General features: G+C 39.9%; 1 long non-coding RNA gene across 1 annotated transcript; it reads left to right on the top strand.

Moving 5' to 3' along the window:
• The first annotated feature begins 345 nt into the window (after positions 1–345).
• Positions 346–2,068, top strand: LOC115440001. Its single transcript, XR_003938326.2, has 2 exons — positions 346–1,188; positions 1,622–2,068. It is a non-coding gene; the product is annotated as an uncharacterized LOC115440001 (long non-coding RNA).
• Positions 2,069–11,867: the final 9,799 nt, after the last annotated feature.

Below are 11,867 nucleotides of genomic sequence, written 5' to 3' on the forward strand. Positions count from 1 at the left end.
AAACACCGAAATCAATTTAGAAATAAGAGAGGTAGCTGTTAACCTCGCACGGGTCCGCTGACCGTATCGTCTGTAGAAGTGTTTGAATGCAGGCAGAGTAAGAGAGCGGCACGGATGTAAACAGTCTTAGAGAGGTTCATTCAATTAGTGTCGGGATACTCGGAGTGGGAGTCAGGGGACGTCATTGAAAGGGCCGATGGTGGAGCGCGGGCCGGAGCGAGGCGCGGGGCACAGGGCGGGTGTGTGAGTGCGCGGGGTGGCGGGGGCGGCGCGGGCGGCGGGGCACGCGGGGAAGGCGGGGGCGGCCGGGAGCAGGCATATTCAAAGCGTGAGAACGCCGCGCGACCCGCATGCCGCGACTTCACATATCTCACGCGCAACCTCCACCTCGTCGCGGCGTACATCCGAAATACGACTGTAGCCGCCCGATGTAGAGCTGGAAATAATTTTAAGTCGGATTGTGGTTATCGCTCCGAACATCGAGGACAATACTTTTCTAGTTTAGGTACGACGGCGGACGGAGTCGACTGCGGAGTGTGGACTGACATTGGCCCGGATACTGTAGACGAGCGCGCACGTCTACTCGTTGTGCAAACACGCAGATTTTTCTGGAATGTCACAAAGAAACTTGGCTGCTGAGAATGTATAGTTTTCGGCGGTCGGCGTCCGCTATCGACCAGTCGTGAGTCGTCTAATGCTCGTAATGCCGACGCATTCTTCAACCACGGATCTGTATCTCCCGACCCACTCACATGATTCTTGTCGTTTTTGGTTTTCATGCCTGATCTACCGCAAGCGGCGTAGGCCGAAATCATGTGACTGCATAGGCAAGCCCCGACGTCAAAAATGTAAAGTCGACAATAACGTTAGTTTTATTGACGAAACGCTGACTTTTAAATACGATCGTACGCCGTAGGCGCGTCGTAAAACATTTTCTTTCGCTACGAATAACTGAGCTAATCTTTATTTTTGCGGTGAACCCGATGTTCCTGGAAGACATTTGGGAGGACGGTCGCCGGTGACTGGAGCGGTTAGCGGGCGCCGATCGGAGCGCGCGCCGCCGCTGCAGTTACACCACGCCGCGAATCACCTTGAGACATCAGCACCATATCCTAAATATAGACATCGGATTACGTATTCGAGGTGACAGACAATACGGCATCGCATCGCGCACGCTCACAAGTACAGGTAATTGGCAATAGTTGCGTCGATTTTTTTGTAAAAATTGGAAAATTTCGTAGGGGGTCAGGGGTACGGTGTGTGCGCGGAGGCAGGGGGTCGAATTCGGCGGGGCCCCGGCGGGCGTCGACCTCGTGAAAGGCGCGCGGCGGCGGCGGCGGTGGATCCGCGCGCGCGCCGTCCGCTCGCCTTTTTACGCGCTCTTTCCCGCGCCGCCGCCGCCGCCAACCCCGCGGGCCCCCGGCGCGGTCGCCGCCCGCAGATAGCGAGCCAGGCGCTACCAACCGTTTCACTGTCTGCACCGCATTCAAATATTCACACTAGTCTGCACACAATGAGTATTCGCACTTTGCGCTGATATCAAAATTATTCTACATCACTATGCAACTCTTTACTTTGCGAAAAATTTATTTCACTGAATCGCAACAGTATTTTTTTTCAGGGGAGCGAAATGGGACGAAGCTATACAGTTAAAAGCCCCGCCGCAATTGTTATTTTTTAAGGACGTAAAGGTAAAAGAAGGGCTATACAAGGCATTTTAAGAAACATAATATCTAAAGACTATTCAAACCAAGCTTTATACCCGGAAAGCAGTGCCGCATCAAGTGCAGCTCGAGGGCGAGTCTAAATATTTTGTTGATGGCTATACTGAACCGCTACATCTTCAAATCAAATCAAATCAAATCATTTTATTTGCGAATACAGGCTACATAGATTATACAGATGTTATGTATTGATGGGAAATCTCGCCATATTCAACCCTTACTGGGCATGCAAATGAGTGAATGGAGACATTTATATCATTCATTAACTTCTATTAAAAGTGATATACAGTTCCCTTATTATATTGCTTATCATTATATATGCTTAAATAAAGTGTTTTAATTTGTGTAGTTTTTTTAATTTATAATGTTATTTATTATTAATATATTAATACCAATGAAATAATACAATATATTTCTTCTTAAATTTTGTCATCAAGAAATTCCTTTATCGAGTAATATGTCTTATCTAGCAAAAGCATTCTTAATCTATTTTTGAACATATGAGGTGGACCTGTTTCTTTAAGTGTTAATGGTAACTTATTATAAATTTGTATCCCAATACTAAATATACTATTTTTATACAGTTTTGTTCTAGTTTTTAGGGTACATAGCTGAGTTTTATGTCTCGTGCTTTTTAGAGTCTTATAGTTGTTAATATCGGATCGAACCAAGAGAGATGCTTCATAGACATATATCTTACAAACTGATTTCGCCTGCCGAATCTATATGCCTGTCTAAACGCGATAAACTCAAAAACTACCCAATGAATTTCGATGAAATTTCGTATGGAGATAGTATTGATAGGGAAGGACAAGGTTTATTTTCTATCCGAGGAAAATATAAAGCGGGGCTTTTTCCCGGAAAACTTTATCATGCGATCAAATGCACGAGCAAAAACTAGTAATTTATATATTTTTATTGACACCCTCTACAAGACAATCGCGATTTTAAATAATATCGAGATATTAAAAAATACATATTAGAAGATACGGTAATTAAATAATAATTTGCTCATAGTTATATGATCTTATAGGTATACTGTAAGATAGTAAGATCTTATTAAGTTAAGACTATATTGTATGAACGTTAAGTATGTGAATGTATTAATACGAAGTATTTGAACGACAGAAATGTTTGACTTGGGTCTATGTTTAGGATTTGTTAAGTATATGCTCCTCGTTATTACTATATGAGAGACTAGAGTAACGCGTTTTTACATATACCGTGTAAACTGCGTGCTTTTACTACCGGCGGGTTGTCTAGCGTTCATCGTTATGAACCAATCAGATTTATATTTATAGGTAACAATCACCGAATTCCCATATGCCTAGTATCATAGGCTATAATTTACATACATTTAACTTAATCTCAGACGATTAGGTTAGTTTGATAGATAAAATAACATCTTTACTTTTTGTGAGAAAAACAGTAGTGATTGTAAAATTGTCCGCATACGTACAGCTGTTGAGGAGCACGGCGGTGTGCGAGTGTAGTGCGGGCCGCGCGTTGGTGCCCCCTGGCCGCCGCTCCGCCGCCGCTTCGCCCTAATTAAACAATAATCGAAAAACTACAATGAACGGGCGCACGGTTCTGCGTCCTCGGTGTCCCGCACCGCACGCCCCCCGCACTGCCCCCTCTCCGCACCGCGCAACCGTCCCCCCGGCCCCCCGCCCCGCCGCTTCACACACCACCCCGCGGCGCACTCCCCTCGCCGGCCGCACTCCGGCGTGACGTCACCACTGCACTCCTCATTATCGCCTCTCGACTTGAAGACGCACTCCCTAATAGATCTGACTAAAATATTCAGACAGGTTTTTTGCCCGACTTTGTCTGTGAACTCGCGACGCGACGGCCATGTCGACGAGAACGTCACTTCTGTGCGCCCGCGCAGTCTATAGCCTTAGATTGAAGCCAGATAACAAAAACAGAACATTGACTTATTAATATATACTATGGTATTTCGAAAAACTTAGACTTGGAATTAGTCTGCAGTTCCGGATTTTGGATGGTATTACTGAATTAATCATAGAAATTGACACAATAAATTATGCTTGTTTATCAACGAGCGCATAAAAATAGGGGCTATACTTAATTACATATTCGATAGGTATTCTCTTGAATGGCATAAAAAGTTTATTAATTGGCAGCATAACATTCCATAAGTAGACAAAATGGGCAGACCAGCGCGAAGGTCAGATGACGAGCAGCGCGGCGGCGGGGAGCGATGAATGAGATTGCCTCGAAATAGTAAAATTGTCGGATTGCTTGATAATTAGAACATAGCAACGCACCGCGGCTCACGTTTTTTGCCGCATAACTAAGATCCTTTGCATTATAGCGTGAAAGACTGATGATGGGTACATTACAAAAGGCGACGTCATCCGCTGGGGGATTCCAGTTGGGTTGCCTTGTAAGGTATCAACACAGTCTACGTAAATAGAAGAAAATGGATTGCGCTACGCAATTAGGGAATCTTACTGGGTCGTTACTTCGTAATATACATATATTTAAACAACACTAATGAAATCACCAGGCAATGACGGCATACATTGTAAACTATTTTACTCAAGAAGAAATGTGTTGCTTGTAGTATTGAAATATCTGGAAACTATATCAGTATCACTTAATGCTTCTTAGTTAAATTGTCTTCGCTTGACTAGACAATAATATTACCATGTTTAATAATATTTATTGTAGGTACAGTAGTTTCAGTTTTTTGAATAAAACGTAATCAACACAGCAACAAAATCTTTTTGAGAATAAAATTATTTGAGATTCGTTATCAAAATAATGAAATCTATTTAAGATTCATTAATAAGACTACACATTAAAATAAAAATATATATTTTTTGATTTTAGTTGAATATATTTTAAAATCCTTTTCAGAATCTACCAATCTTATTTTTCTTTTTATTAACACTGTAAATGCGAAAGTTTGTGAATATGTTTGGGTGTTCGTATGTTTGGAGGGTTGTTAGTCGAAAACACAGAAACGACTGAAGTGATTTGGATGAAATTTGGCACGCAAAGAGATCATATCCTCGTTTAACATAAAGACAAATAGAATATAAAGATTATTTTAAGTAAATAACGCTAGCGTCTTTCAGATGGAGCTATAGATCTACAGTTTTAAGAAGTTTTGTAGCAAGAAAGGTTTTTTATGCAGGTGAAACTGCGAGCAACACTAGTGAAATAATTTTTGAAGCCTTCCGCTGTATACTTTATTTTATATTATTTAAACATGCCAATTTTGTAATATTACCAACTTAAACATGGCACTTATCAGCTTAAACATTTATATATAGTCATTATATTATTAATTTTAACTTTGATAGCCATCCAAAAATGTCATAAATCACATTTTGATTATTCATTATAAAATAACAATAAAGATCTAACACATTTGTATCATTGTCCTTAAAAAATGTGTTAAATTGAAAAAAAAAAATTAAAACGCTAAGAATCTCATACTGTTGTCAGAGCTCCCTTTTTTTAAAAAAGATTAGTAGCGCATCAGTTTGCTCAGTGGGTGGAAATGGGTTGATACTTGATATAATCACTTGCCTCTGGGTAATTCTATGGCTTATTGATTTAAGAAAAACATAGCTAATTAATCGCATGTAAAATTCCTCTTTTGTAAGATTCCGTATAATAACATGTTTGCTTCGATTTTTTATATGAATGACAAACCACGAAATTGTTGTCCTGGCATATGCGTGTCACTGACCATTATCAGCGGCAATACCAGAAGCTTTTGAATCACAAAGACCTATAATATTGCACCGCGCGCGTCACATTTTGATTGCTGGTAGGTCTCTCACATATGAGACAGTGACTACACACTCCCGCCCAGCAGCAGTGTGTAGTCTGCCGTGTACCGGTTTGAAGGACATTGTAGCCAGTTTAACTACTGGACATAATAGGACTTAACATCTCATGTCTTAGACTGTTAAGCGCAGTGGAATACCAATCAATACTTTGTAATTCAAGGTGCTGGATAGTGTTTTTACTGTTTATGGGCCGTCGTATCGCTTACCATCAGGCGATCGGCAAGCTCGTCTCGTCATTCAAAGCAAAAAAAACGCTGCCTTTAGATGGTAGTAAGTCTCATAATGCCCAGTAATGGCACTGGATACAGTGTGTTCGGTTATGTTGAAACTAAAAGACTTAGATTCTCTTTGGAAGGAACACAGAAACGGCATAGTTCATCGGCGCAGAGTGACTGCTCGTTGAAAGATTTGGTCACACCGGAATATGAAACTAGTAGCTAAATTGTGGCTTTTTGGCATTATTTTCGCTACCATAGAGATTAGGCGATATTAGATGATATTAAATACGTATAGATTTATTATAATTATTACTAGGTATTATGAGATTTAACATCTATCAGATTAACGAGTGTAGTATCCCTAATCGTTGATGTCTCATTCTCCGAGGAACCGTCCTGAACCGACGTTCGTAACCCGTTAGTGGGTTGTACTCAACATGGTCGCTTAATTTTCAAGGGTTGTGAGCGCCTAAAGAGTTCACCCAAAAGTCCGGTGTGTTTGTATAAGCGACCTTTGGTAAACAAATGTCTGGTTAAAAAAATAATGCAGTTCAGTTCCATAGTGCTTTATTATGTAAGAAGTGTCGCTTACCGTAAGGAGTGTGGCTACCTAATTTCGCCATTAATTTCTAAAAAAGCGAAGTAAAAGCGGCGCGTCTCGACTATTCCTGGATTTTTCGCCAGCAAAGAGTATTATTCTACATAATACCTAGTCTTGCCATAAATATTGTAATAAAGAAAAAAGAAAATTGTTAACTGCAAATAACATTTATTACTTTTACAGTGTGTCAGTTTAATACATAAATATAAAACAATTAAAAATATAAAAAGCTTATTCGAAGTGGTCTCCATTGGCTGCAATACAGTCCTTTAAACGATGAGGCCAGTTATCAATAGAAGCACGCACTCTTTCCATGGGAAAATTCTTCACCGCCAATCGTATAGATTGTTTTAGGGACTCCAAATTATCATGGCGTTTAGAGCAAGCTGTACTCTCTAAAACTGACCACAAATCATAATCCAGCGGATTAAGATCGGGACTAGACGACGGCCAGTCTTCAGCTCTGATGAAGTCCGAAACGTTCGATTCCAACCAAGACTGCGTGGACCGAGCTTTATGACCCGGCGCCGAGTCTTGCTGGAAGGACCATACTTGGTTATTGAACATGGTGATGTTAAGGGGCTTAACTACCTTCTCAAGAATGGTATCTTGATACACTTGTGCCGATGTTTTGATACCTTTTTCACAAAAATATGGCTCAGTCACTCCTTCATAGCTAACACCCCACCAAACCATCACTGAAGTCGGATAATGTCCACGTTGCACTCTGTCGACTAATTGGGAAGCTTCCTTAGAGCTTTGAGCATAAATACGGTCATTTTGTTTGTTAAAATGTTGCTCAATTGTAAAAATTTTCTCATCCGTAAACAAAATTTTTCTGTGACCTCCCTTTGCGTACCGCTTCAGTAGTTGTTTCGATTTTACCACCCTATTCTTCTTTAAATTATCAGTTAAGAAATGGCCAGTGCGTCTCTTATAGGCTGCAAGTCCTAAGTCATCTTTTAAAATACGCGACATGGTTCTAGGTGCTATCTTCATTTCCCGAGATAAAATCTTTTGCTTTCGGACAGGATTTCTTCGAATTCTTTCCCTTACTGCTTTGACCACCTTTTTCGTACGAACACTACGTGGACGGCCAGATCTTTTCTGTCACAAACAGAGGAGGTCTCATTGTACCTATTAATAGCCCGGTACACAAACATTTTACTAATACCAAGTGTATGGAGAGTTTTAAAAATTGCATTTGGCTCCATACCTACTTTGTGTAATGCTATCACAGCGATTCGGTTCTCTTTATCACCCCACACCATTTTAATATCGCAAAATATTTTACAATGTATTGGCGCCAAAATGAGAAAACACAATGAACAATCGTATAAAAATGACAGATTCGAAATTCAAATGTAATATTTTTTTATAATTAAGTGTAACAGTATTTATGGCCAGACTAAGTATAAGCCTAGCCTTCCATTGGAACTGTCTTACGTTTCGCTATTATTAAAGATCAAGAGAAATCGAAAGACATTGAATACGCAAGGCCTCTACGTCAGATTAACCTCGAGACTTTGTGTCCCGACAGAATTGAAAATAATTTCAATGTTGTATTTCCCTCAGATATATATTTATTATGTCAGAGAAATAAATATATATATTAAAAGCGAAAACTGTTGAGTGCACCCCGTCGATTGTAGAAATATAGAAGTCTCCCGCTTAGATATTTAAATAAAAAATAAATTACAATGGCCAGCGCCACCACGAAGGTACTAGCTTTATTGGGTCCTATTATTTGCTTCAGTTTAATATCATTACTAATTGTTTAATTCATATTAGGCCAAAAACAGAGGCCAGGGTTAGGGGTTCAGTTAATATCTATACTATTATATAAAGCTGAAGAGTTTGTTTGTTTGTTTGAACGCGCTAATCTCAGGAACTACCGGTCCAAACTGAAAAATTATTTTTGCGTTGGATAGCCCTTTGTTCGTGGAGTGCTATAGGCTATATATCATCACGCTATACCCAATAGGAGCGGAGCAGTAATGGCCAATCTCAGGAAATACCGGTCCAAACTGAAAAATTCTTTTTGCGTTGGATAGCCATTTGTTCGTGGAGTGCTATAGGCTATATATCATCACGCTATACCCAATAGGAGCGGAGCAGTAATGGCCAATCTCAGGAAATACCGGTCCAAACTGAAAAATTCTTTTTGCGTTGGATAGCCATTTGTTCGTGGAGTGCTATAGGCTATATATCATCACGCTATACCGAATAGGAGCGGAGCAGTAATGGCTAATCTCAGGAAATGCCGGTCCAAACTGAAAAATTCTTTTTGCGTTGGATAGCCCTTTGTTCGTGGAGTACTATAGGCTATATATATATCATCACGCTATACCCATTAGGAGCAGAGCAGTAAAAGCTAATCTCAGGAACTACCGGTCCAAATTGAAAAAATATTTTTGCGTTGGATAGCCCTTTGTTTGTGGAGTGGTCTTAGTTATATATCATCACGCTATGACCAATAGGAGCGGAGTAGTAATGAAACATGTTGCAAAAACGGGGACAATTTATTAGTTTTGAGAGCGTCCGTTGCGTGCGCTGCGTAAACGGTTAAAGTTATGCAACAATGATGTATGACGGGATTGTTCCTCTTAAAAAGTTCTAAAAAATATGTTATAAAACAAAGTCCCCCGCTGCATCCGTCTGCCTAAACGTGTTAAACTCCAAAAACTACCCAACGTATTAAGATGAAATTTGGTATGGAGACAGTTTGAGACCCTGGGAAGAACATAGGCTCCCGGGAAACTACTACTTTTATAACGGAATACTTTAGCCTGAAAAACTTTATAACGCGGGCGGAGCCGCGGGCAAAAGCTAGTTTTATACTATAAAAGTCGCCTGCCTGATGGTATAAGCCAAGACTGTTTATAAACAATCGCACCACCACACAGAATTCTGGGCTATAGATCACTCCATGGCATTGAACTGCATTTTTCATCTGGAATTTTAGATGTCTCATAATGCCCAATAATTATTGCAATAACTGGCACTAATAACAAACCGCAACACAATAGCGCTTGCACACTGCTTGTCAACAGAAATAAACAAAATTAAGATGAACCGTGCCCCATTGGCACTAAGGTTGAGATTTGTACTATGTAAAAATTATAAATCAAAAGAATTTCATAAGGAATAAATAACTAAACAATTAGATACTAATGGCTTCTAGATATTAAGGTTACAAACATAATATTTTAATTAGAAGACCTTATCTATTTTACAAGGGCGAGGGGGAAGGGACCAGGGACGATCTCGCGTAGCAATCTTAGTGCAACAGAAGCCGTCTCGTATGCCCTGGAGAAGGCCACCTTGGGTTTCACTGGGTGTGCCGGTTTAGTGTATATGTACATAAGGTAAAGGGTTCGGCCCAATGCTCGTTCGGGTGATGCTATACTGGGATATAGACACAGGGCTATAAGACAGCTGAAATCAACATACCGTGCCACTCACTGCAAAATGTTGGTAGCGATAAAGCGGTTTATCACCGCCGTTATTACTAATGTAAGCCATACACACTACGGTCTACCAGAGAGATCATCTGTGCAGGTATGCCTGCGCAGGTATCAATTGAAAGAATTGATTTTCGATCCTGCGCCGGTCGCCTGCACAGGCTCAAAAATCTGCACAGGTCTATTCCCACATATCTCGGTCTACCGGCGCAGGCATACCTGCACCTGTGGGTCTTTCCGATAGACCGTAGCATGTATGGCAGTCATAATGTTTCCATTCAATATAGTTTTCGAAATTTAGCTCGCGTCTATGCTCGGAGTTGGCATTCATTGGCAGTAGAGATCTCTTCCCAACAGATAAACTAGCCGCTCTTAATTTTCTATTTTGCTAGACGAGAAATATACAAGGTAAATATTTCAATGAAGAAATATTACATCGGTCAATAAGTCCCGAGCCTAAGTAAGAAAAACATTTTTTTTTAACCTAATTCCTTTTTATTTATCAAGATAGTCTCCTTCAAAGGTGATACAATCAATCCAGCGCTTCTCTAAAATTTCTATACCCTTCCTATAAAACGATTTGTCTAACCCTTCAAAATACGCTTCAGTTTCAGCGATCTCTTCTCCATTTGGGCCATTTTTTTTTCTGGAAAGCATTTTTTTCAGTTTAGCAAACAGGTAATAGAAGCTGGGAGTCAAAAATAGAGAATATGGTGGGTGAGACATCAACTCAATCTTTAATTCATGCAGTTTTGCCATTATGGCGACCGCTGTGTGACCCGACATTGTCTTGATGGAAAAGCACTTTTTTTATTTGCATTTGAGGCCGTTTTTTCACGATTTCATGCTTCTGACGCACCATTTATGCCATATAATATTCGCTATTGATCCTTTCTCCCTTCTGAAGATAGTCAATGCATATTATAACTTGCGCATCTCAAACACGGAAGCCATAACCTTGCCAGCTGACATTTGTGTTTCTGGTCGCTTTGGACGCCTTTCGTCGGTTGCCGTCCATTCAATTGACTGCCGTTTTGACTTTGGAGTGTAGTGGTAGATCCAGGTTTCATCCGTTGTCACATATTGCAAGAAAAATCCGTTTTATTTCGCCTTAAACCTCCAAACAGCACTCTGATTCTTCAACACGTTGATGCTTTTGGTCAACGGTGAGCAAACGCGGTACCCACTTTGAACAGAGTTTTCTCATGGACAAATGTTCCTGCAAAATGACAAATGCATTGCCTTTTGATATCTTTAGAATGTCGGCTATCTCCTGTAACATCACTTTACCATCTTTCAAAACGATTTTGTGCCTAAATTTTGTTTCAACGGTATATTTTCCTATTGGAAAACAATGTTTAATCAACACTCGAAATTCTTTTTCGTCCATTGTTTTAGAGACACTCAAAGTAGCATCACTAAAATCACTGTAACTTTTTTACAAATTGTTAAATGTTTATGAAATTTTGACATGCGTTACATAGAGGTCAGTAATTTTTGAAAATCGGTAGTATTTATCCGTAACAGCGTAATTTATATATTAGGCTCGGGACTTATTGACCGATGTGTAAGTATAGCGCTTTAACAAAAAAAAAACTTACTATTCATACTTTTATCCCGAAGAGGTAGGCAGAGGTGCAACCAGGACATACACTTTTCACCAATTGTGTCTCTACATCGTAGAAAAATCTCAGTTTTTCTATTTTGGCAATACTTATTACTTAATTTAGAACTTAGTATGGCTTATTTCAGAAAAAGATTAATTTAACGTTTTATAAACCGTACAGAAATCTCGATATTTTCTATCGATTCAGCTTCAGCCTCAGCTTCTTGTTCTATCTATAGTGCACAATTTTCCTCTACACTCAATTTGATGATAAACAGGCTTTATGAAGATGGTAGACATACGTCAAGTTGAATTAACCAATAGCTTAAAACGTAACGGATATAGTTTGTACCAGACTAGGTAACTCTACCACTATAACCGTGGTGGAAATAATGGCAAATTTGATATTTTAACGAGAAAGGTA

Source organism: Manduca sexta, chromosome 15 (genome assembly GCF_014839805.1).
Source record: "Manduca sexta isolate Smith_Timp_Sample1 chromosome 15, JHU_Msex_v1.0, whole genome shotgun sequence".
In the NCBI taxonomy this organism is placed as follows: domain Eukaryota; kingdom Metazoa; phylum Arthropoda; class Insecta; order Lepidoptera; family Sphingidae; genus Manduca; species Manduca sexta.